Raw genomic sequence first — 22852 nt, 5'->3', positions numbered from 1 at the left:
GTTCCGCTGTCTGGACCATTCCGGAGGAGCACTGCAGTACTCGCCTGAGCAAGTTGTGATGAAATATGCCATTCATCAGGCACTGTATTCCCTGTGTTTAGTTTAGTTCCAGTTTCATTTCCTTACCTGTATTGTATTGTGTGTAGGGCTCCGCCCATACCTGGCCCCTACTTAAGCAGGCCCCAGCGTGTCTCACAGCAGTACAGCAGATCTCTGGATGAGAGACACTTCTCCAATGTGTATTACTTTCTGAGTTAATAAAAGCCTTGCTTTGCTCCGTTAACGTCGAGTCTCGGATTCATTGAGGCACATCAATTTTATTAACTCAATTTTCAACGCAATGGACCAACTCTTGAAGCCCGAACGTTTGGATTTGGACCCGCATGCTTCGGACGCATCGGCACAATTCGGACACTGGTTTAAGTGTATGGATTTCTTCCTGGACAATTCCGCAGCCATCACAGGCGCTACGGACGCTGAGAGTATGAAACTCGGAATCCTGCGGAATTGGGTAAGCCACCGGGTTTACCCCCTCATCCAAGATGCCGACACGTACCCGGCCGCCTGCGACATCCTAAAGGTGCATTACCAGCAGCCTACGAACGAGGTGTACACTAGGCATCTGCTCGCTACTCGCACACAGCGACCTGGGGAATCGCTGGATGAGTTCCTAGTCACCCTGAAAACGCTTGGCAAAGACTGCAAGTGCCAAGATGTAAAAGCCGCAGTGTACACTGACGAGCTTGTTCGTGATGCCTTTATCGCAGGCCTCAGCTCCACTTACATCCGGCAGAGACTACTGGAAAAAACGGGATTGGACCTGAAACAGGCTGTGGACACAGCGCGATCCCTGGATGTGGCCCAGAGAAACTCGGACGCCTACTCTTCGGCCAGCGCCGCCCACGCCACCACGTGTGCACCAAGGGCGCCGCCATCTTGGAAGGCATCTTCCCCGCCCGGCAGCCCGACACCGTCGGGGCCCCGCTCTCCCCCCAGAAGCCCTACGACAGCCGCGACGCGTCGGGGCCCCAACTGCTACTTTTGCGGGCAGCCGAAGCACATCAGAAACCTGTGCCCGGCGAAAGGCACCACCTGCTTTAAGTGCGGTAAGAAGGGGCACTTCGGGAAGGCGTGCAGAGGGAACCCCGCTGGAAAACCCGCCACCGCCGCGTGTGCGCCGTGGGAGCGGCCATCTTGGACGCCATCTTGCCCGACCTCGTGGGGTCCGCCATCTTGTGAGCAGACAGCGTGGACGCCATCTTGTCTCGATCAGGGCCCTACAGTGGCATCGGCCACAGTGGACCAGACCAGACCGCACCCGCTATCCAAATCAATGGTGGACATCGAGGTAAACGGGTGCGGGGTTAAATGTTTAATTGACTGGAAGCACGGAGAGTTTTATCCACCCTGAACTAGCACAACAACTCTCTCTAACGGTGGTCCCTGCTCGGGGCACCATCTCTATGGCTGATAAAACCCAGACATCGACCATTATGGGTTACTGCGCGGTACAATTGTCCGTTAACGGAACTGTATACGATAATTTTAAATTACTAATCATGAAGAATCTATGTGCGAGCGTGATCTTGAGCCTGGATTTCCAGTGCCACCACCAAAGCATCACGCTCAATTACGGTGGGTCCCAGCCGCCCCTCACAGTGTGCGGTCTGGCTACCCTGAAGGTAAAGCCGCCTTCGCTATTCGCGAACCTTACTCCCAACTGCCGGCCAATAGCGACCAAAAGCAGGAGGTACAGCTGGGAGGACAGGCGGTTTATCGCGACCGAGGTAGACAGGCTCCTGAAGGAGCGCATTATCGAACGCAGCAACAGCCCGTGGCGCGCCCAAGTGGTGGTGGTGAGGGGTAGCGAGAAGAAGCGGATGGTGATAGATTATAGCCAGACGGCTAATCTATACACCCAGCTAGACGCCTACCCACTACCCCGCATATCCGAGATGGTGAACCAAATCGCCCAATACCGGGTGTTCTCCACCATCGACCTCAAGTCAGCGTACCACCAGCTCCCTATCAGACCAGAGGACCGCCCGTACACCGCCTTCGAGGCGAACGGACGCCTCTACCAATTCCTCAGAGTCCCCTTTGGGGTGACGAATGGGGTCTCGGTCTTCCAGAGGGAGATGGACCGCATGGTCGATGACCACCACTTGCAGGCAACCTTCCCCTACCTCGCCAACGTCACCATCTGCGGTCACAACCAGCAGGATCACGACTCGAACCTTGAGAGGTTCCTGAAAACCGCACAAAAACTCAACCTCACTTACAACGAGGACAAGTGCGTTTTCAACACCACGCGCCTCTGCATACTAGGCAGCGTGGTGGAGAATGGGGAAATCGGACCAGACCCCGACCGATTGCGCCCCCTACAGGAGCTCCCTCTGCCCAACACTCCCAAAGCCCTGAAAAGGTGCCTGGGGTTATTTTCTTATTATGCCCAATGGGTCCCCAACTACTCCGACAAAGCCCGCCCCCTCTTGAAAGCATCCTCTTTTCCGCTCTCTGCTGAGGCCCACGCCGCCTTCAAAAGCATTAAGCAGGATATTGAGCGGGCCACGCTACAGGCAGTGGACGAGAACACTCCCTTTCAAGTGGAAAGTGATGCGTCTGACTTTGCCTTGGCGGCCACCCTCAACCAGGCGGGGCGGCCCGTAGCTTTCTTCTCGAGGACCCTCCAACGGCCTGAGATCAGACACTCCTCCGTGGAAAAGGAGGCCCAAGCCATCGTGGAGGCAGTGCGCCACTGGCGGCACTACCTAGCCGGCAAACGCTTCACCCTACTTACCGACCAGCGGTCGGTAGCGTTTATGTTCAATAATAAACAGAGGGGGAAGATTAAAAATGATAAGATTCTTAGGTGGCGGATCGAGCTCTCCACCTTCGAGTATGACATCATTTACCGGCCAGGGGCCCTTAACGAATCCCCCGACGCCCTCTCACGAGGGATATGTGCCAGCGCCACCGGGGATCGGCTACAGACCCTCCACAACGACCTCTGCCGCCCAGGGGTCACACGGCTGTTCCACTTCATAAAGTCCCGCAACTTACCCTACTCGATTGAGGACGTTCGGTCTCTGACCAGGAACTGCCGCACTTGCGCTGAGTGCAAGCCTCGGTTCTACCGCCCAGATAGAGCACACTTAATCAAAGCTACACGGCCCTTTGAGCGGCTCAGCTTAGATTTCAAGGGCCCCCTCCCGTCAGTCGACCGCAATGTTTACTTCCTGAACATTGTGGACGAGTACTCCCGTTTCCCATTCGCCTTCCCCTGCCCAGGCATGACCAGCGCCACGGTCATTAAATGCCTCAACAGCCTGTTCTGCCTGTTCGGTATGCCAAGCTACATCCATACGGATAGGGGGGCGTCCTTCATGAGTGAAGAGCTACGCCAGTACATGCTGTCCAGGGGGATCGCCACGAGCCGTACCACCAGCTACAACCCCCAGGGTAACGGCCAGGTGGAGCGAGAGAACGGGACAGTATGGAAAGCAGTCACTCTAGCTCTAAGGACCAAGGGCCTCCCTATCTCCCGCTGGCAGGAAGTCCTCCCAGATGTGCTCCATTCGATACGGTCGCGATTGTGTACTGCCACTAATGCCACGCCTCATGAACGAATGTTTGTCTTTCCCCGGAAATCCACCTCAGGCGTATCCATGCCGTCATGGCTCTCCACCCCAGGTCCGGTATTTGTACGAAGGCATGTGAGGGGCCACAAGACGGACCCCCTCGTGGAGTCAGTGCACCTACTCCACGCCAACCCCCAATACGCGTATGTCCGGCACGCCGATGGAAGGGAGGACACCGTGTCCATAAAAGACGTCGCCCCAGCCGGTAACGACAACAACCACGACAACAACAGCAACAACGATCACAGCAATTCTTACCCACCCACTATCCTTTCACCACCCCCGGAAGAACATCGACCAACGGTGCCCCCACCAACTACCCCTTCAACAACCCTGGCGGCGCCCCCGGCAGAGACCCAGGAGGCCACCGGGGACACCCAGCCGACACCCGCGGCACCACAACAGCTACGTCGGTCACAGAGGACTATCAAACCCCCGAACAGACTAAATCTGTAGAAGGGGTGAATGTGATGAAATATGCCATTCATCAGGCACTGTATTCCCTGTGTTTAGTTTAGTTTCAGTTTCATTTCCTTACCTGTATTGTATTGTGTGTAGGGCTCCGCCCATACCTGTCCCCTACTTAAGCAAGCCCCAGCGTGTCTCACAGCAGTACAGCAGATCTCTGGATGAGAAACACTTCTCCAATGTGTATTACTTTCTGAGTTAATAAAAGCCTTGCTTTGCTCCGTTAACGTCGAGTCTCGGATTCATTGAGGCACATCACAAGTCTCGCACTTCGTGGTTGTTTGTTGCATGCTGCATAACTTGGCTATCCTATGTACCCAGCCATTGCCAGCAGACATTGGAGCACCAGCAGAGGAGGAGGAGGAGGAGGACCAAGATGGGAGGGAGGTACTAACTGCAAGGGCCGTGCGCCAGAGGCTAATCAGAAGTCGCTTCTAGGCCCCTCTCACGGAATGCTTGTTGCCATTTCAAGAACAGGAATGGAACCGCCCTCATACCCCCAAGCCTGTGAAGGGCAATATGCATGTAAATAGCAGACATGGCCATTGTAAATGAATAAAGTGTTTCATTAAACAAAAAGTGCTTCCTTCCAACATTAAAAAGCAATAGCAACAGAAAGCAAAACTAACACACTGACACATTAGTCACTCTCACACCTGGGAGGCTGCCCAAAACATAAATAACAATCATACCATCTTCCTTGGCCTTGATTCCAACTCAGCAGAGGCTTCATCAGCACCCTTTACTGGTTGCCCCCTGATGGTGATCTTGGTCTCTTTCGGGTCTGGCCCCTTCCCTCCCTGCAGTTCCTCCTTAATGTCACCCCAGTGGCTGCAGCAAGGCTGGGGGAGGCCTGCTGACTGTCCTTGAGCGCAGATGCCCCTGAGGGGCGGCCTGGACGACCTCTAGGCCTAGAGGGCCCGGCTGCTGACTGCTCCACCTGTGCATGGGTGGAAGCAGTCTGACCTGCAGGTGGTGGCAGCTGCAGTGGAGGCAGCAGGAATGCTGTCATCTCGCCAGAGACAGCAACTCCCTGCTCAACCAACACACTGGCACTCCCACGGGGCAGCACTTCAGCATCCGGAGCAATCTGATGGAGCACAGATTGCTGGCCTGCTGTGGTGCTGTGAGGGCCCCGGGTAATCCTGCCTGAGCCATCGAGGGTGGCAGCAGTCAGTGCTCGCGTGGCCTCAATCTGCGTATGCAGGAGACCAGCGAGTGACTGCGTGGCAGCAGTCAGCACTTTCGTGGCAGGTGCCATTGCTTCGCTGAAGCCCTGGACAGTCCTTTCCATCTGCGCACTCCGGGCCTGTGCTGCGCCGAAGTCTTGGACACTCCTCGCCAGTGTCTCGATGGTTTCAGGCAACCTTGCCAATGCAGCCATGAGCTCAGTGTGCCTGAGCCCAGCCTGGGCGCTCATTTCTGCGAGGAGACGCACCTCCTCTGCGCTCTGTGCAGCAGCACTGGCGGCCTGACTCGCCCTCCGGGGAGACGGCCCCCGAGCTTCCCTACCCCCCCCTGCGTTGCTGCAGCCCGCTGGTGCCTGGAGTTGGTTCCTCCTCAGAGCTGTCCCCCCCGCTCCCCTCCAGGGAAGTTGTGCCCCCAGTCTGCCGATGTGCTGGCTCACCTGAGGGTGTTTGGCATGGTCCGGCTTCCTCCTGCTCGTCGCCTCCAGAGTCACTCACAGTGGCAGCTTGAGGGCCCGCCTCCTCACCTGGCGAATCAGCATCTGAAAGCAGGGAGGTACAGGAGTGGCTTTAGCGTGAGGACAGGGTGGCAGCGAGGGAGGCATGAGTGCTGCAATGTACTGTAGTGGTTCGACAGTGAAAAATCATGCTGGTGGAGGGAACAAGTGGTAGGAGAGAGATCAGAAAGGTGATAACCTTACCATCGCTGTGCACTATGGGGTCGGCAACTCCAGAGGTGACAGGACCAGTCATCCGGCTTCCCAGAATCATCTGGACTCTCTCCTCCAGCTCGGTGAGGATGTGCAGCTTAGGCCGGCCTCCACCGGTGCGGATTTGTTCCCTCCGGTTCCTCGCCAGCTTCACCTGCAGGAGAAAGGACGGGAACATAGAAACATAGAAACATAGAAGATAGGAGCAGGAGTAGGCCATTCGGCCCTTCGAGCCTGCTCCGCCATTCAATGAGATCATGGCTGATCATTCAAATTCAGTACCCTGTCCCTGCCTTCTCCCCATATCCCTTGATCCCTTTAGCCTTAAGAAATATATCCAACTCTTTTTTGAATATATTTAATGAACTGGCCTCCACCGCCCTCTGTGGCAGAGAATTCCACAGGTTCACCACTCTCTGGGTAAAGAAATTCCTCCTCATTTCAGTCCTAAATGGCTTACCCCTTATCCTTAGACAATGACCCCTGGTTCTGGACTCCCCGGACATCATAAACATCCTTCCTGCATCTAGTCTGTCCAGGCCTGACAGAATTTTATAGGTTTCGATGAGATCCCCTCTCAATCTTCTAAACTCCAGTGAGTATAAGCCCAATCGACACAATCTCTCCTCATACGTCATTCCTGCCATCCCAGGTATCAGCCTGGTGAATCTTCGCTGCACTCCTTCCATGGCAAGAACGTCCTTCGTCAGGTAAGGGGACCAAAACTGCACACAGTACTCAAGGTGCGGTCTCACCAAGGCCCTGTACAACTGTAGCAAGACATCCTTGTTCCTGTACTCGAACCCTCTTGCTACAAAGGCCAACATACCATTTGCCTTCTTAACCGCCTGCAGCACCTGCATGCTTACCTTCAGCGACTGGTGCACAAGAACACCCAGGTCTCTTTGCACTTCTCCTTCTCCCAATCTATTGCCATTCAAATAATAATCTGCCTTCCTGTTTTTGCCACCAAAGTGGATAACCTCACATTTATCCACATTATAGTGCATTTGCCATGTTTCTGCCCAATCACCCAATCTGTCCAAATCGTACTGGAGTTTCACGACATCCTCCTCACAGCTTACCCTCCCACCCAGCTTTGTGTCGTCTGCAAATTTGGAGATATTACATCCAATTCCCTCGTCCAGAACATTAATATATATTGTGAAGAGCTGGGGTCCTAGGACTGATCCTTGCAGTACCCCACTAGTCACTGCCTGCCACTCGGAAAACAACCCGTTTATTCCAACTCTTTGCGTTCTGTCCGCCAACCAGTTCTCTATCCAAGTCAATACCTTGCCCCCAATCCCATGTGCCTTAATTTTGCAGGCTAATCTCTTATGCGGGACCTTATCAAAAGCCTTCTGAAAGTCCAAATACATCACATCCACTGGTTCTCCCTTATCTATTTTACCAGTTACGTCCTCAAAAAATTCCAGCAGATTAGTCAAGCATGATTTACCTTTTGTAAATCCATGTTGAATTTGTCCGATCCTGTCACTGCTTACCAAGTGCTCTGCTATTACATCTTTTATAATAGATTCTAGCATTTTCCCCACTACCGATGTCAGGCTTACCGGTCTATAATTCCCCGCTTTTTCTCAACCACCTTTTTTGAACAGTGGGGTAACATTAGCTACCCTCCAATCCATGGGTACTGTTCCAGGGTCTATCGAGTTCTGGAAGATGACCAGCAATGCATCTACTATTTCCAGGGCCACTTCCTTAAGTACCCTGGGATGTAGATTATCAGGCCCTGGGGATTTATCGGCCTTTAGTACCATCAATTTTCCTAACACCATTTCCCTACAAATACTGATTTCTTTCAGTTCCACCCTTTCATCAGGCCCTATGTTCCCCGGCATCTCTGGGAGGTTATTTGTGTCCTCCATTGTGAAGACAGAACCAAAGTATGAATTTAGTTGGTCTGCCATTTCTTTGTTTCCCATTATAAATTCCCCCGATTCTGACAGCAAGGGACCTACGCTTGACTTCACCAATCTTTTTCTCTTCACATATCTATAAAAGCTTTTACAGTCAGTTTTTATGTTCCCTGTAAGCTTACTCTCATATTCTATTTTCCCTTTCTTAATTAATCCCTTTGTCCTCCTTTGTTGAATCCTAAACTGCTCCCAATCCTCAGGATTATTGCTTTTTCTGGCCAATTTATATGTCGTCTCCTTGGATCTTATGCTATCCCTAATTTCCCTTGTTAGCCACGGTTGAGTCACCTTTTTTGTTTTATTTTTATGCCAAACTGGGATGAACAAATTCTGTAGCTCATCCATTCGGTCTTTGAATGTTTGCCATTGCTTATCCACTGTCAACCCTTTGAGTGCCATTCCCCAATCAATCCTACCCAACTCGCTCCTCAGACCATCGTAGTTTCCTTTATTTAAATTGAGGACCCTAGTCTCTGAGTCAACTACTTCATTCTCCATCTTAATGAAGAATTCGATCATATTATGATCGCTCCGACCCAAGGGGCCTCGTACAACAAGATTGCTAATTAATCCTTTGTCGTTACATAATACCCAGTCTAAGATGGCCTGATTCTCTGGTGGGTTCCTCAACATATTGGTCCAGGAAACCATCCCGTAAACACTCCAGGAATTCCTTCTCCACAGCATTGTTACTAATTTGGTTGGCCCAATCTATATGTAGATTAAAGTCACCCATGATGACTGCTGTGCCCTTATTGCACGCTTCTTTAATTTCCCTTTTAATGCCATCCCCAACCTCCGCCTTACTGTTGGGAGGTCTATATACCACTCCCACTAATGTTTTTTTCCCCTTAGTATTTCTCAATTCTACCCATACAGATTCCACATCATCAGAGCTAATATCCTTCATTACAATTGTATTAATCCCTTCTTTAACCAGTAATGCTACCCCACCTCCCTTTCCTTTTTGCCTATCTTTCCTGAATATCGAATACCCCTGGATGTTGAGTTCCCAGTCTTGGCCATGCTTGAGCCACGTTTCCGTAATCCCAACCAAATCATATTCGTTTACATCTACTTGCGCAGCCAATTCGTCCACCTTATTACAAATGCTCCTCGCATTAAGACACAAAGCCTTCAGGCTTGTTTTTTTAACGCACTTAGACCTATTAGAATTATTATTTACTGTGGCCACGTTTGATTTAAACCGTTGATTTCTCTGACTGCCACTTTTGTTTTTCTCCTTCCTATCTTTTGCTTTTATCCCTGTTTCCCTTTCCTCTGTCTCCCTGCTCAGGTTCCCAACCCCCTGCCATTTTAGTTTAAACCCCCCCGAACAGTGCTAGCAAACCTCCCTGCAAGGATATTTGTCCCGCTCTGGTTCAGGTGCAACCCGTCCGACTTGTACAAGTCCCACCTTTCCCAGAAGCAGGCCCAGTGATCCAGGAAACTAAAGCCCTCCCTCCTGCACCAACTCTTTAGCCACGCATTCATCTGCTCTATCCTCCTATTCCTATACTCACTAGCACGTTGCACCGGGAGTAATCCAGAGATTACAACCTTTGAGGTCCTGCTCTTTAATCTGCTACCTAGCTCCCTAAATTCTTGCTGCAGGACCTCATCCCTCTTCCTACCCATGTCATTGGTCCCAATGTGAACCACGACCTCTGACTGTTCACCCTCCCCCTTCAGAATGCCCTGAAGCCGCTCAGTGACATTCTTGACCCTGGCATCAGGGAGGCAACAAACCATCCTGGAGTCACGTCTACGGCCACAGAAACGCCTATCTGTACCCCTTACGATACAATCCCCTACCACTATTGCTCTCCCACTCTTTTTCCTCCCTTCCTGAGCAGCAGAAGCACCCCTGGTGCCAGGAAGTTGGCTGCTGCTGCCTTCCTCTGGTAAGTCATCCCCCTCAACAGTATCCTTGCGGTACCCCACTAGTCACTGCCTGCCACTCGGAAAACAACCCGTTTATTCCAACTCTTTGCTTTCTGTCCGCCAACCAGTTCTCTATCCAAGTCAATACCTTGCCCCCAATCCCATGTGCCTTAATTTTGCACGCTAATCTCTTATGTGGGACCTTATCGAAAGCCTTCTGAAAGTCCAAATACACCAAATCCACTGGTTCTCCCTTATCTATTTTACCAGTTACATCCTCAAAAAATTCCAGTAGATTAGTCAAGCATGATTTACCTTTTGTAAATCCATGTTGACTTTGTCCGATCCTGTCACTGCTTACCAAGTGCTCTGCTATTACATCTTTTATAATAGATTCTAGCATTTTCCCCACTACCGATGCCAGGCTTACCGGTCTATAATTACCCGCTTTTTCTCGACCACCTTTTTTGAATAGTGGGGTAACATTAGCTACCCTCCAATCCATGGGTACTGTTCCAGAGTCCATCGAGTTCTGGAAGATGACCAGCAATGCATCTACTATTTCTAGGGCCACTTTCTTAAGTACCCTGGCATGTAGATTATCAGGCCCTGGGGATTTATCGGCCTTTAGTCCCATCAATTTTCCTAACACCATTTCCCTACAAATACTGATTTCTTTCAGTTCCACCCTTTCATCAGGCCCTATGATGAAACATGCTGCACTGAGCTGACTTTACATGCCCCCCATGGTTGAATAGCCCTTACATCATGCACTGAGCTGACTTTACATGCCCCCCATGGTGGAATAGCCCTTACATCATGCACTGAGCTGACATTACATGCCCGCCATGGTTGAATAGCCCTTACATCATGCACTGAGCTGCATGTGCGTGTGTTTTGTGAAAGGGCCATGGGTGCTGGCTGACAGATGGCCTTTGGGGATTCGTGCACCCTCTGGCCATAAAGTCAGGTGCAGATGGAGGGAGGAAGATGGTTGTGGAAAAGGCACTCACCCTAACGACCCGAGTGAGGTCGTTGAACTTCTTTCTGCACTGCACTGGAGACCTGGGCGCCACGCTGCTGGAGGTCACTCTGGTGGCAACCTCACTCCAAGCTCGCCGGTAATCGGCTTGATGACGCCTCCTCCCATCCTCAGGGTACAAAACAGCACGCCGGCGCTCCACAGCGCCATCCAAAGCTCTGAGTGCCCGATCTGTGAAGCACTCCGCCCTCTGCCTCACCCTCTCCATGTCTTGCTAGGCTGGAGCGCCACAGGTAAGTTAACGCCGAATTTAAGGCCTGCAAGGAAGTGTTGTGTCTGGTGATCCTAATTGACCCGCCCCTTTAAGAGCTGTCTGGCGCCAGTGTGTCTCGGGGAAAGTGATTATTGACAGCACCTGCGCTGTGCCCCGCCGCGGCGAAATTGGGTTGTGCCGCCGAGTTAGCGCCTTAAGTGTAGCGTGCAGTGCCTGATTTAGCGCTGCAATCACCTTCAGGGGCGCTGCAACCCAATATCGTGCGAGGTGGCGCTAAATTGCGCCTGGCGCTAAACTTTCTGCTTCGCCAGGACTAGCACCCCAAATGGGGCGATACTGAATTTCTAGGCCATAGAGTTATACAGCACAGAAAGAGGCCCTTCGGCCCATCGCGTCCGCGCCGGCCATCAAGCTCTATCTATTCTAATCCCATTTTCCAGCATTTGGTCCGTAGCCTTGTATGCTATGGCATTTCAAGTGCTCATCCAAATGCTTTTTGAATGTTGTGAGGGTTCCTGCCTCTACCACCCTTTCAGGCAGTGAGTTCCAGATTCCAACCACCCTCTGGGTGAAAAAGTTCTTCCTCAAATCCCCTCTAAACCTCCTGCCCCTTACCTTAAATCTATGCCCCCTGGTTATTGACCCCTCTACTAAGCGGAAAAGTTCCTTTCTATCTACCCTATCTATGCCCCTCATAATTTTGTACACCTCAATCAGATCCCCCCTCAGCCTTCTCTGCTCTAAGGAAAACAACCCCAGCCTGCCCAGTCTTTCTTCATAGCTGAAGCGCTCCAGCCCAGGTAACATCCTGGTGAATCTCCTCTGCACCCTCTCCAATGCAATCACATCCTTCCTATAGTGTGGCGACCAGAACTACACACAGTATTCCAGCTGTGGCCTAACTAACGTTTTGTACAGCTCCGCCATAACCTCCCTGCTCTTATATTCTATGCCTCGGCTAATGAAGGCAAGTATCCCATATGCCTTTTTAACCACCTTACCTACCTGTCGTGCTGCCTTCAGGGATCTATGTACATGCACACCAAGGTCCCTCTGATCCTCTGTCCATCCTAGGGTCCTACCATTCATTGTGTATTCCCTTGCCTTGTTAGTCCTCCCAAAATGCATCACCTCACACTTTTCAGGGTTAAATTCCATTTGCCACTGTTCTGCCCATCTGACCAACCTGTCTATATCGTCCTGTAGCCTGAGGCTTCCCTCCTCGCTATTTAACACTCCCCCAATTTTCGTGTCATCTGCGAACTTACTGATCATACCTCCTACATTCATATCTAAATCATTAATGTACACTACAAACAGCAAAGGACCCAGCACCGATCCCTGCGGTACACCACTGGACACAGGCTTCCAGTCACAAAAACAACCTTCGACCATCACTCTCTGCCTCCTGCCACTAAGCCAATTTTGGATCCAATGTGCCAAATTGCCCTGGATCCCATGGGCTCTTACCTTCTTGACCAGTCTCCCATACGGGACTTTGTCAAAAGCCTTACTGAAGTCCATGTAGACCACATCAACTGCACTACCCTCATCCACACACCTAGTCACCCCCTCGAAAAATTCAATCAAATTGGTCAGACATGATCTCCCCCTGACAAAGCCATGCTGACTATTCTTGATTAATCTTTGCCTCTCCAAGTGGAGACTAATTCTGTCCATCAGAATTTTTTCCCATAATTTCCCTACCACTGATGTTAGGCTCACTGGCCTGTAATTCCCTGGTTTATCCCTACTACCCTTCTTGAATAATGGTACTGTACTATGTTAGCTGTTCTCCAGTCCTCTGGCACCTCCCCTGTGGCCAGAGAGGTTCTGAAAATTTGTGTCAGAGCCCCTGCAATCTCTTCCCTTGCCTTACACAGCAGCCTGGGATGCATCTCGTCTGGGCCTGGGGATTTATCCACTTTTAAGCCCGCTAAAACCTCTAGTACCTCCTCCCTCTCAATACTAATTTGTTCAAGTATATCACAATCCCCCTACCTGATTTCTATGCCTACATCGTCCTTCTCCATAGTGAACACAGATGCAAAATATTCATTTAAAACCCCACCTACATCTTCTGGCTCTACACACAGATTGCCACTTTGGTCCCTAATGGGCCCTACTCTTTCCCTGGTTATCCTCATGCCCTTAATCTGTTTTCTATATATATAAAGTGGTTGGTTTGTCTGTCTGTCTGTCTGTCTGTCTGTCCGCTTATACACTCAAAAGTTATAGAGCGTAACTACACGCATGTTATATCAAAAGAAAGCTTATCATTAGGGGAGTCTAATAGGCATATTTACTTTTTGGTCAGACAGAAATTGTTCGGACAGTATACAAAAAAGTTTCAAAAAATGGCAAAATTCTACTCATTAGCGTTGAGTGACGTGATGGTTGACCAATCATACAGGGGATTAACCTAATGGTTGACCAATCGTACAGGGGATTAACCTGATGGTTGACCAATCGGTGAGTCACGGGGGGCGGTTCATTGCGTATGTGGGCGGGCCTAATCCTTCTGAGCTGAGGTGAGTGGCCGCCATCTTGATTCCTAACTATTGATTTATTTTTCCCACTTTCTGTGTGTTTATTTTGAAATATAGATTTCCAGCGAAAAAAAAAGGTGGTTTTAAAAGAAAAAAAAATCCTTTTGCAAAGGGGACTCGGGCTTTCCCCCACTCGGCGGTGGATGAGCTGCCTGCAGGCCCTCAGGCCTCGAAGCCTCGGCCTCTCCTCGCCAGCCACGCCCGAGCTAAGGCACCGCCTGTCCCGCTGGACCAGCCCCGTGATCGCCGCCATCTTGGTAAAGGGCTGGCGGGGCGGGGACTCGAGCTGAGCGTAGCCATCACCGTCATCTTGGTAAATGCTGGCGGGCGGGAGACAGCGCGCGCGTGGACGTTGGCGGCGGCCCGGGAGCGTGACCTGAGCTAAGCTGAGTCTGGCCGGGGCCTCACTGCGCTAGGCAGCGCACCAGCCAGCCCTGAGGCGCTGATCCGCACACGGGGGCTTCGGGTCACCGCAGGAGAGACAGGGGGAGGAGAGGAGAGGAGAGGGGAGGAGGGAGAGGAGAGGGGAGGGAGGGAGAGAGAGGGGGGGGAGGGAGAGGAGAGGGGGGGAGGGGAGAGGAGAGGGGGGAGGAGAGGAGAGGGGGAGGGAGAGGAGGGGGGAGGGAGAGGAGAGGGGGGAGGGAGAGGAGAGGGGAGGAGAGGGAGAGGGGAGGGAGAGGGAGAGGGGAAGGAGGGAGAAGAGAGGGGGAGGGAGGGAGAGGAGAGGGGGAGGGAGAGAGGGAGAGGGGAGGGAGAGAGGGAGAGGGAGGGAGAGAGAGTAAAGCAGGGAGGGAGAGAGGGGGAGGGAGGGAGAGGAGAGGGGGACGGTGGGTTGAGGAGAGGGGGAGGGAGGGTGAGGAGAGGGGAGGGAGGGAGAGTAGAGGGGGAGGGAGGGGGGGTTGAGGAGAGGGGCAGGGAGGGAGAGGAGAGGGGAGGGAGGGAGAGAGAGTAAAGCAGGGAGAGACGGGGGGTGGGAGAGAGAGAGGGTGAGGGAGGGAAAGAGTGAGGGGGTGGGAGAGGGAGGGAGAGCTCGCCTTCTTCCTTCCTTCCTTCCTTCCTTCGCAGGGGTCCATCGGGCCAGACCTGAGGCGTTCCTTTCCCCCCCTCTCTCTCCAGGCTAATCCCAAACTAAATCCAGCAGTCTCTCTCTCTCTCTTCCCCCCCCCCGTCTCTCTCTTCTCCCCCGTCTCTCTCTTCTCCCCCCAGTCTCTCTCTCTCTCTCTTCCCCCATCTCTCTCTTCTCCCCCAGTCTCTCTCTCTTCTCTCTCTCTCTCTTCCCCCCGTCTCTCTCTTCCCCCCGTCTCTCTCTTCCCCCCGTCTCTCTCTTCTCCCCGTCCCTCTCTTCTCCCCCCGTCTCTCTCTTCCCCCATCTCTCCTCTTCCCCCCTGTCTCTCTCTCTCCTCCCGTCTCTCTCTTCTCCCCCGTCTCTCTCTTCTCCCTCTCTCCCCCCAGTCTCTCTCTCTCTCACTCCCCCGTCTCTCTCTCTCTCTTCCCCCCAGTCTCTCTCTCTTCCCCCCAGTCTCTCTCTCTCTCTTTCCCCAGTCTCTCTCTCTCTCTCTCTTCCCCCCAGTCTCTCTCTCTTTCTCTCTCTTCCCCCCAGTCGCTCTCTCCCCCCCAGTCTCTCTCTTCTCCCCCCAGTCTCTCTCTTTCTCTTCCAACAACAACATGCCCTCAAAAAACCCTCGGCACCACCGGGCACTCCAGCTAGTATACTTATAAAACACCTTGGGATTTTCCTTTATTTTGCCCGCCAGTGTTATTTCATGCCCCCTCTTCCCTCTCCTAATTTCTTTTTTAAGTACCCCCCCTGCACTTTCTATACTCCTCTAGGGCTTCCACTGTTTTTAGTCCTTTGTATCTGCCAAAAGCCTCGTATATCCCTTGACATCCAGGGTTCCCTGGGCTTGTTGGTCCCACCCTTGACCTTTACGGGAACATGTTGCCGTTGGACTCATTCGAAAAGTCGTCAAGTTGCATATGTACACTAACAGCGCCCAGCTTTACCTCACCATCACCTCTCTCGATCCCTCCGCCATCTCTAAATTGTCAGATTGCTTGTCCGACATCCAGTACCGGATGAGCAATTTGCTCCAACTAAATATTGGGAAGACTGAAGCCAGTGTCTTCTGTCCCCGCCACAAACTCCATTCCCTAGCCACCGACTCCATCCCTGGCAACTATCTGAGGCTGAACCAGGCTGTTTGCAACATTGGTGTCTGACCACATATCCACGCCATCACTAAGAGCGCCTATTTCCACCTCTGTAACATCGCCCGTCTCCGCCCCGCCTCAGCTCATCCGCTGCTGAAACCCTCATCCATGCCTTTGTTACCTCTAGACTCGACTATTCCAACGCACTCCTGGCTGGCCTCCCACGTTCCACCCTATCATTAACTTGAGGTCATCCAAAACTCGGCTGCCCGTGTCCTAACTCGCACCAAGTGCCGTTCACCCCATCACCCCTGTGCTCGCTGACCTACATTGGCTCCCGGTTGAGTAACGCCTCAATTTTAAAATTCTCATTCTTGTTTTCAGATCCCTCTATGGCCTCGCCCCTCCCTATCTCTGTAATCTCCTCCTGCCCTACAAGCCTCCGCGATCTCTGCGCTCCTCAAATTCTCACCTCTTGAGCATCCCTGATTTTAATTGCTCCACCATTGGCGGCCGTGCCTTCAGCTGCTGAGTCCCTAAGCTCTGAAATTTTCTCCCTAAACCTCTCTACCTCTCTTTCCTCCTTTAAGACGCTCCTTAAAACCTATCTCTTTGACCAAGCTTTTGGTCATCTGCCCTAATATCTCCTTATGGGGCTCCTGTGAAGTACCTTGGGATGTTTTACTATGTTAAAGGCGCTGTATCAGTGCAAGGAGTTGTTGAAGGTGAAACCTCTCGCCTAACGATAATTGATCTTCTCTCTCAGATGCTGACATGGACTGCTGCAAGTTGCTAGAATTCTCCATGTTCATGTAAAATGTGCCCACTTGCTGTTTTCCTCCTCCCTGTATCTCGTCTATTTGTGATGAATGTTGCCCTCAGCACACTTGGCTGCCACCTGGATCAACACAGGTGCGCCTCTGGATGGATGCTTGCTGTCCTGCTTTCATTAAACAGCGAGCCTCCGAGACCTGACCTGATTCCTTTTGTTTTTTTTAATTAAACGCCACTCCACTGAAATCTGATTCATTTTATTTTTTAATGTATGTACAAAAACGGGGGCCTCGGTAAAGATTTTAGTCGCAAAGGGACCTCCACAGCCCAATATCAGTTCCCCAGCGCCGAGCAATGTTAATCCGTAATTACTTGGTGGGACCAATATTACTGGAATTTCATTGTCAATTTAAAAATATATCAATTTTGCTGCTGTCCTTCCAACCTTACTTCAACATCTTTTCCTTAAATTTCCCTTTTTCTTTCGCTGTGATTTTCACACCTCTATTTTATCGGTGACCACTACCATAATTTCTTCCCTAGCCTGCTTTCCTTCTTCCCTCGCTGCACATTTCCTATCTTGCGAGCTCTTCCCTCTCCCTATGGCACAGCTGCTCTTCCCAAAGGAACTGCGGCAGCTTCTCTAAGATCTGCGAGCCCCTGACTAACCATGTGAACCATCACAATCGCAGCCAGCACCCCATTCTGTAGGTGTCACCATTGCCTGGTTGCTCACAGCCTCCAAAATGCCACCAAGCCATTTCTGCAGGCCCCAGCACGCCTACCCGACAAGGACACTGGGGACCTGTCTTGTCAGGGTGTGGGTTGGCTTACAGGGAGGTGCTGAGCTGTGGGGTCTGCTGCACGGACACCTGCAGTTACCATCTGGCATAGAGCCGGTGTCTCTGACCGGAGCTCAGGCACTGGGCTGCTCCTTTCACTTGTCTGCACCTATCATAGAATCTCACACCACAGAAGGAGGCAATTCGCCCATTGTGCCTGTGCCTGCTCTTTGAAAGAGCTATCTAACTGGTCCCACTCCCCTGCCCTTTCCCCTTAGCCTTGTAAAACTTCACCACTTCAAGTATTTATCCAATTCCCTTCTAAAAGTTACTATTGAATCTGCTTCCACCGCCCTTTCAGGCAGCGCGTTCCAGATCACAACAACTCGCTGTGGAAAAAAATGTTTCCTCATGTTGCCTCGTTCTTTTGCCAATCACCTTAAATCTGCATCCTCTGGTTACCGCCCCTTCTGCCACGGGAAACAGTTCCACATTATTTACTGTATCAAATCCATTCATAATTTGAATACAGGTAGACTATCCTTTATCCGAACTTCCGAAAACCGAAAACCTCTAAAAACCGAAAGTTTTTCGTTCAGCGTAAGTCGTGCGCACGACATGACCAGAGTGGCGCACGACTTACGCTGAGCAGGGCAGAGGGTCACAGAGTTCCCTCCTGGGTAGGAGATTGCAGGCCGAGCCGGGCAGTGTGAAGGAGGTACCGGGAGAGTGAACCCAACAATACAGCGGCCCGTCCGATAGCTGCAGCGGCCCGTCCGATATTCTTTTCTCCCCAACCCGACCCGACCCAAACCATGGCCCGTCCGATATTCTTTTCTCCCCCCCGACCCCCCCGCGGACGACCCCCCCCCCGACCTGAACCACGGCCCGTCCGATATTCTTTTCTCCCCCCTCACCCGACTCCCGACCTGATTTGCGGGCCAGCTTAGTAGGAGTCAGCCAATATCCGGCTTTCCAGAGAAGCAGGAAGGGGAATGAGACACGGAACAGTCGCAAGAGGTAGTCTGAACTTTTAAAATTTATATTAAATACAAATTTCCCAGTCTTATAATAATACCTTCTGAAATCCGAAAAATTACAAAAAACGAAACTCAGCTGGTCCCAAGGCTTTCGGATAAGGGATAGTCTACCTGTACCTCGATATAATTTCCCCTTAACCTCTATTGTGAGGAGAGCAACCCCAGTTTCTCCAGTCTCTCCACATAAATGAAGTCCCTCATCCCTGGAGGGGTGTTGTATGGAGGGCGGGGAGGGGGGCAGTGGGGAGAGTGTTGTGAAGTGGGGGGAGGTGGGCAGGGTGGGGGAGTGTTGTGTGGAGGGCGGGGGAGGGGGAGCGGGGGAGAGTGTTGTGAAGTGGGGGAGGTGGGCAGGGTGGGGGAGTATTGTGGAAGTGGGGGAGGGGGCAGTGGGGAGAGTGTTGTGAAGTGGGGGAGGTGGGCAGGGTGGGGGAGTGTTGTGAAGTGGGGAGGGGGCAGTGGGGAGAGTGTTGTGAAGTGGGGGAGGTGGGCAGGGTGGGGAGTGTTGTGTGGAGGGCAGGGAGGGGGCAGTGGGGAAAGTGTTGTGAAGTGGGCAGGGTGGGGGAGTGTTGTGAAGTGGGGGAGGTGGGCAGGGTGGGGGAAGTGTTGTGAAGTGGGGAGGTGGGCAGGGTGGGGGAGTGTTGTGTGGAGGGCGGGGAGGGGGCAGTGGGAGGTGTTGTGAAGTGGGGAGGTGGGCAGGGTGGGGGAGTGTTGTGAAGTGGGGGAGGTGGGCAGGGTGGGGGAGTGTTGTGAAGTGGGGGAGGTGGGCAGGGTGGGGGAGTGTTGTGTGGAGGGCGGGGAGGGGCAGTGGGGAGAGTGTTGTGAAGTGGGGGAGGTGGGCAGGGTGGGGAGTGTTGTGAAGTGGGGGAGGGTGGGCAGGGTGGGGGAGTGTTGTGTGGAGGGCGGGGAGGGGGCAGTGGGGAGAGTGTTGTGAAGTGGGGGAGGTGGGCAGGGTGGGGGTGTTGTGAAGTGGGGGAGGTGGGCAGGGTGGGGAGTGTTGTGAAGTGGGGGAGGTGGGCAGGGTGGGGAGTGTTGTGTGGAGGGCGGGGAGGGGGCAGTGGGGAGAGTGTTGTGAAGTGGGGGGAGGTGGGCAGGGTGGGGGAGTGTTGTGAAGTGGGGGAGGTGGGCAGGGGTGGGGGAGTGTTGTGTGGAGGGCGGGGAGGGGGCAGTGGGGAGAGTGTTGTGAAGTGGGGGAGGTGGGCAGGGTGGGGAGTGTTGTGAAGTGGGGGAGGTGGGCAGGGTGGGGGAGTGTTGTGTGGAGGGCGGGGAGGGGGCAGTGGGGAGAGTGTTGTGAAGTGGGGGAGGTGGGCAGGGTGGGGGAATGTTGTGAAGTGGGGGAGGTGGGCAGGGTGGGGGAGTGTTGTGTGGAGGGCGGAGAGGGGGCAGTGGGGAGAGTGTTGTGAAGTGGGGGAGGTGGGCAGGGTGGGGGAGTGTTGTGAAGTGGGGGAGGTGGGCAGGGTGGGGGAGTGTTGTGTGGAGGGCGGGGAGGGGGCAGTGGGGAGAGTGTTGTGTGGAGGGCGGGGAGGGGGCAGTGGGGAGAGTGTTGTGAAGTGGGGGAGGTGGGCAGGGTGGGGGAGAGGAGCTCGAATGCTGGTGCTTGAGGCCCCAGGAAGTTTTAATGCGGCTCTACTCCCAGAGTTGAATCTGCTTGACATGTGGCCCGTTTCCATGTAAGCCGAACGAGCCTGCATTTACTTTGGAATCCAGCACTGAGGACATCCCCCACCACCCACACCCCCACTGCTCAGCTGCTGTAGTCCAGGGGAGGCAGGAGGGTTTTCACCATGAAAACCAACCTATCCTCCCTTAATTTCTCCCTCCATGTGAACTCCCCAACCCATATTTAAGGTCACCCCTTTGACCTTGCCATTTCTCAAGGCTTCGCTACTCCTGCCGTGTCAAGCGAAGATAAGGCCATCTCTGACCACTTCTTTGTATCGCTTTCCACCCACATCCCCCTTACCCCACCCAACCCTACTTCCTTCTGTGTCCGCCCCTGGAAAAAAATTTACCAACTCTCTTACAACTGCATTTACGAAATCCCAACTCTCCAGCCTTTGGCCCTCCATTCACCACGACATTTCTGCAGCTACCGATCTGCTCAGCCACACCCTTGCCGCCACCTTTGCTGCCCTAGTCCCTGTTAAAACCATGACTCTCTCTCACACTGGCCATTCCCCCTGATTCTGCCCACACCTTCGCTCCCTGAAGTCCAAGGGACGCAGACTTGAACGGATATGGCAGACAACTGCTTTAGCCATTCACCGCCAGATCTGACTGGACCACATAAAGCATTATCGGGTCCTACTCTTGTCTGCCAAAACTGCTCACTATTCCAGGATCATTCTGGATTGCAAAGATAACCCCCAGCTACTATTTTCTACTGCTAGCCTTCTTCTTAAACCCCTCTCCCCTGTCTCCTCCACACTCCCCTCCGACAACAAATGTGAGGAACTCATGGACTTCTTTGCCTCTAAGATTGAGACCATCTGTTCAGCTGCCTCTGCCACTTCACAGAATCACAGAATCACAGAAACCCCACAGTGCAGATAGAGGCCATTTTGGCCCATCGAGCCTGCACCGACACATATCCCACCCGATCCCCGTAACCCCTACACCAACACCAGCACGGTGGCATAGTGGTTAGCACTGTTGCCTCACAGCGCCAGGGACCCGGGTTCGAATCCGGCCTCGGGCGACTGTCTGTGTGGAGTTTGCACATTCTCCCCGTGTTTGCGTGGGTTTCCTCCAGGTGCTCCGGTTTCCTCCCACAGTCCAAAGATGTGCGGGTTAGGTTGATTGGCTATGATAAATTGACCCTTAGTGTTAGGGGGATTAAATACGTGGGGTTACAGGGATAGGGTGGGATATGTGTTGGTGTAGGGGTTATGGGGATCGGGTGGGATATGTGTCGGTGCAGGCTCGATGGGCCGAAATGGCCTCTATCTGCACTGTGGGGTTTCTGTGATTTCTGTGATGATATCCCACCCGATCCCCGTAACCCCACGTATTTAATCCCCCTAACACTAAAGGTCAATTTATCATAGCCAATCAACCTAACTCGCACATCCCTTCCTTCCCCATGCCCACCAGGCCAAACTTCCTCTAAGGTTCCCCCCTGCTCTAGCCCTGAACTCGCATCTTTCTCCAGTTTCTCTCCAATCTCCCCTCTTGACCTCTCCCTGCTTATCTTGTCCATGAGACCCACTTCCTGCTCCCTTGACCCTATTCCCACTAAACTGCTGAGCACCCAACTTCCTTTTCTGGCTCCCATGTTGGCTGACATTGCTAACGGTTCATTCTCCTCAGGTACTATCCCCCTCTCCCTCAAATCTGCCTTCATCACCCCTCCTCAAAAAAAACACTTGACCCCTCCGTCCTTGCAAGCTACCGCCCCATCTCCAACCTCCCTTTCCTCTCCAAAGTCCTTGAACATGTTGGGCTAAAAATTCGGTGGCGCCGCGTTGGGGGCGCCAAGCTCGCCTGGGCGCCGGAATTTGCGCTCTGGCCAGAGCCGCTTGCGCCCTCCCGATATTCAGTGGGGCGCTCAAACTGAATATCGCCGCGCTACGTGCCACAGCGCATGCTGTGGCACGGCGCGCTGCTGTACTGCAGGCCTTCCTCCCCTTCTTAAGGGGGAGGGGCCTGCACCAGCGCGATCACCGATCGCGAGTGCCAGCAAAAGAGCCCGATACCGAGGAGAAGTGCCGGGCTTTTGGGACACAGCCGGCACTGCCCGGGGGGTGGATCAGGAGGCCGGGGAGGGCGGCGCGAGGAGGTGCTGGCAGGCGGCCACCGGAAAAAATGGCCGCCCCGCACCTCCACCTTAATTTGCGCCACTACTGCCACAGGTAGGCCCTGTGAACCGGTCGCGATTTGCGACCGGCATTACAGAGGCGGGCGCGACCAAATATCGCGATCGGGGCGGGAGCGGGGCGCTGCGCACACCAATGACGTCATCGGTGGCGGCGCAGCGCTACAAGCTAACGCCGCCATTAGCGCCCCGCTAAATATCGCGGGAGGCGTGGCCAGTGGCGCTAAAGCCACTGAGTGCCCTCTTTGGGTGCTAACTGGTGGCGCAGCCCACTGAATTTCTAGGCCGTTGTCTCCTCCCAAATCCGTGCCCATCTTTCCTGGAACTCCATGTTTGAATCCCTCCAATATGGTTTCTGTCCTGCCACAGTACCGAAACGGCTCTCATCAAAGTCACAAACAATATCCTTTGTGACTGTGACAAAGATAAACTATCCCTCCTCTTCCTTCTCGACCTGTCTGCAGCCTTTGACACTGTTGACCACTCCAACCCCCTCCAACGCCTTTCCACTGTTGTCCAGCTGGGTGGGACTGCACTCGCCTGTTTCCATTCTTATCTATCTAATCATAGCCAGAGAATCACCTGCAAAGGTTTCTCTTCCCACTCCCGCATCGTTACCTCTGGTGTCTCCCAAGGATCTATCCTTGGCCCCCTCC

Source organism: Somniosus microcephalus, chromosome 15 (assembly GCF_052327205.1).
Source record: "Somniosus microcephalus isolate GS21.2 chromosome 15, FLI_Smic_1.0, whole genome shotgun sequence".
NCBI classification, from domain to species: domain Eukaryota; kingdom Metazoa; phylum Chordata; class Chondrichthyes; order Squaliformes; family Somniosidae; genus Somniosus; species Somniosus microcephalus.
This window is presented reverse-complemented; position numbering follows the sequence as displayed.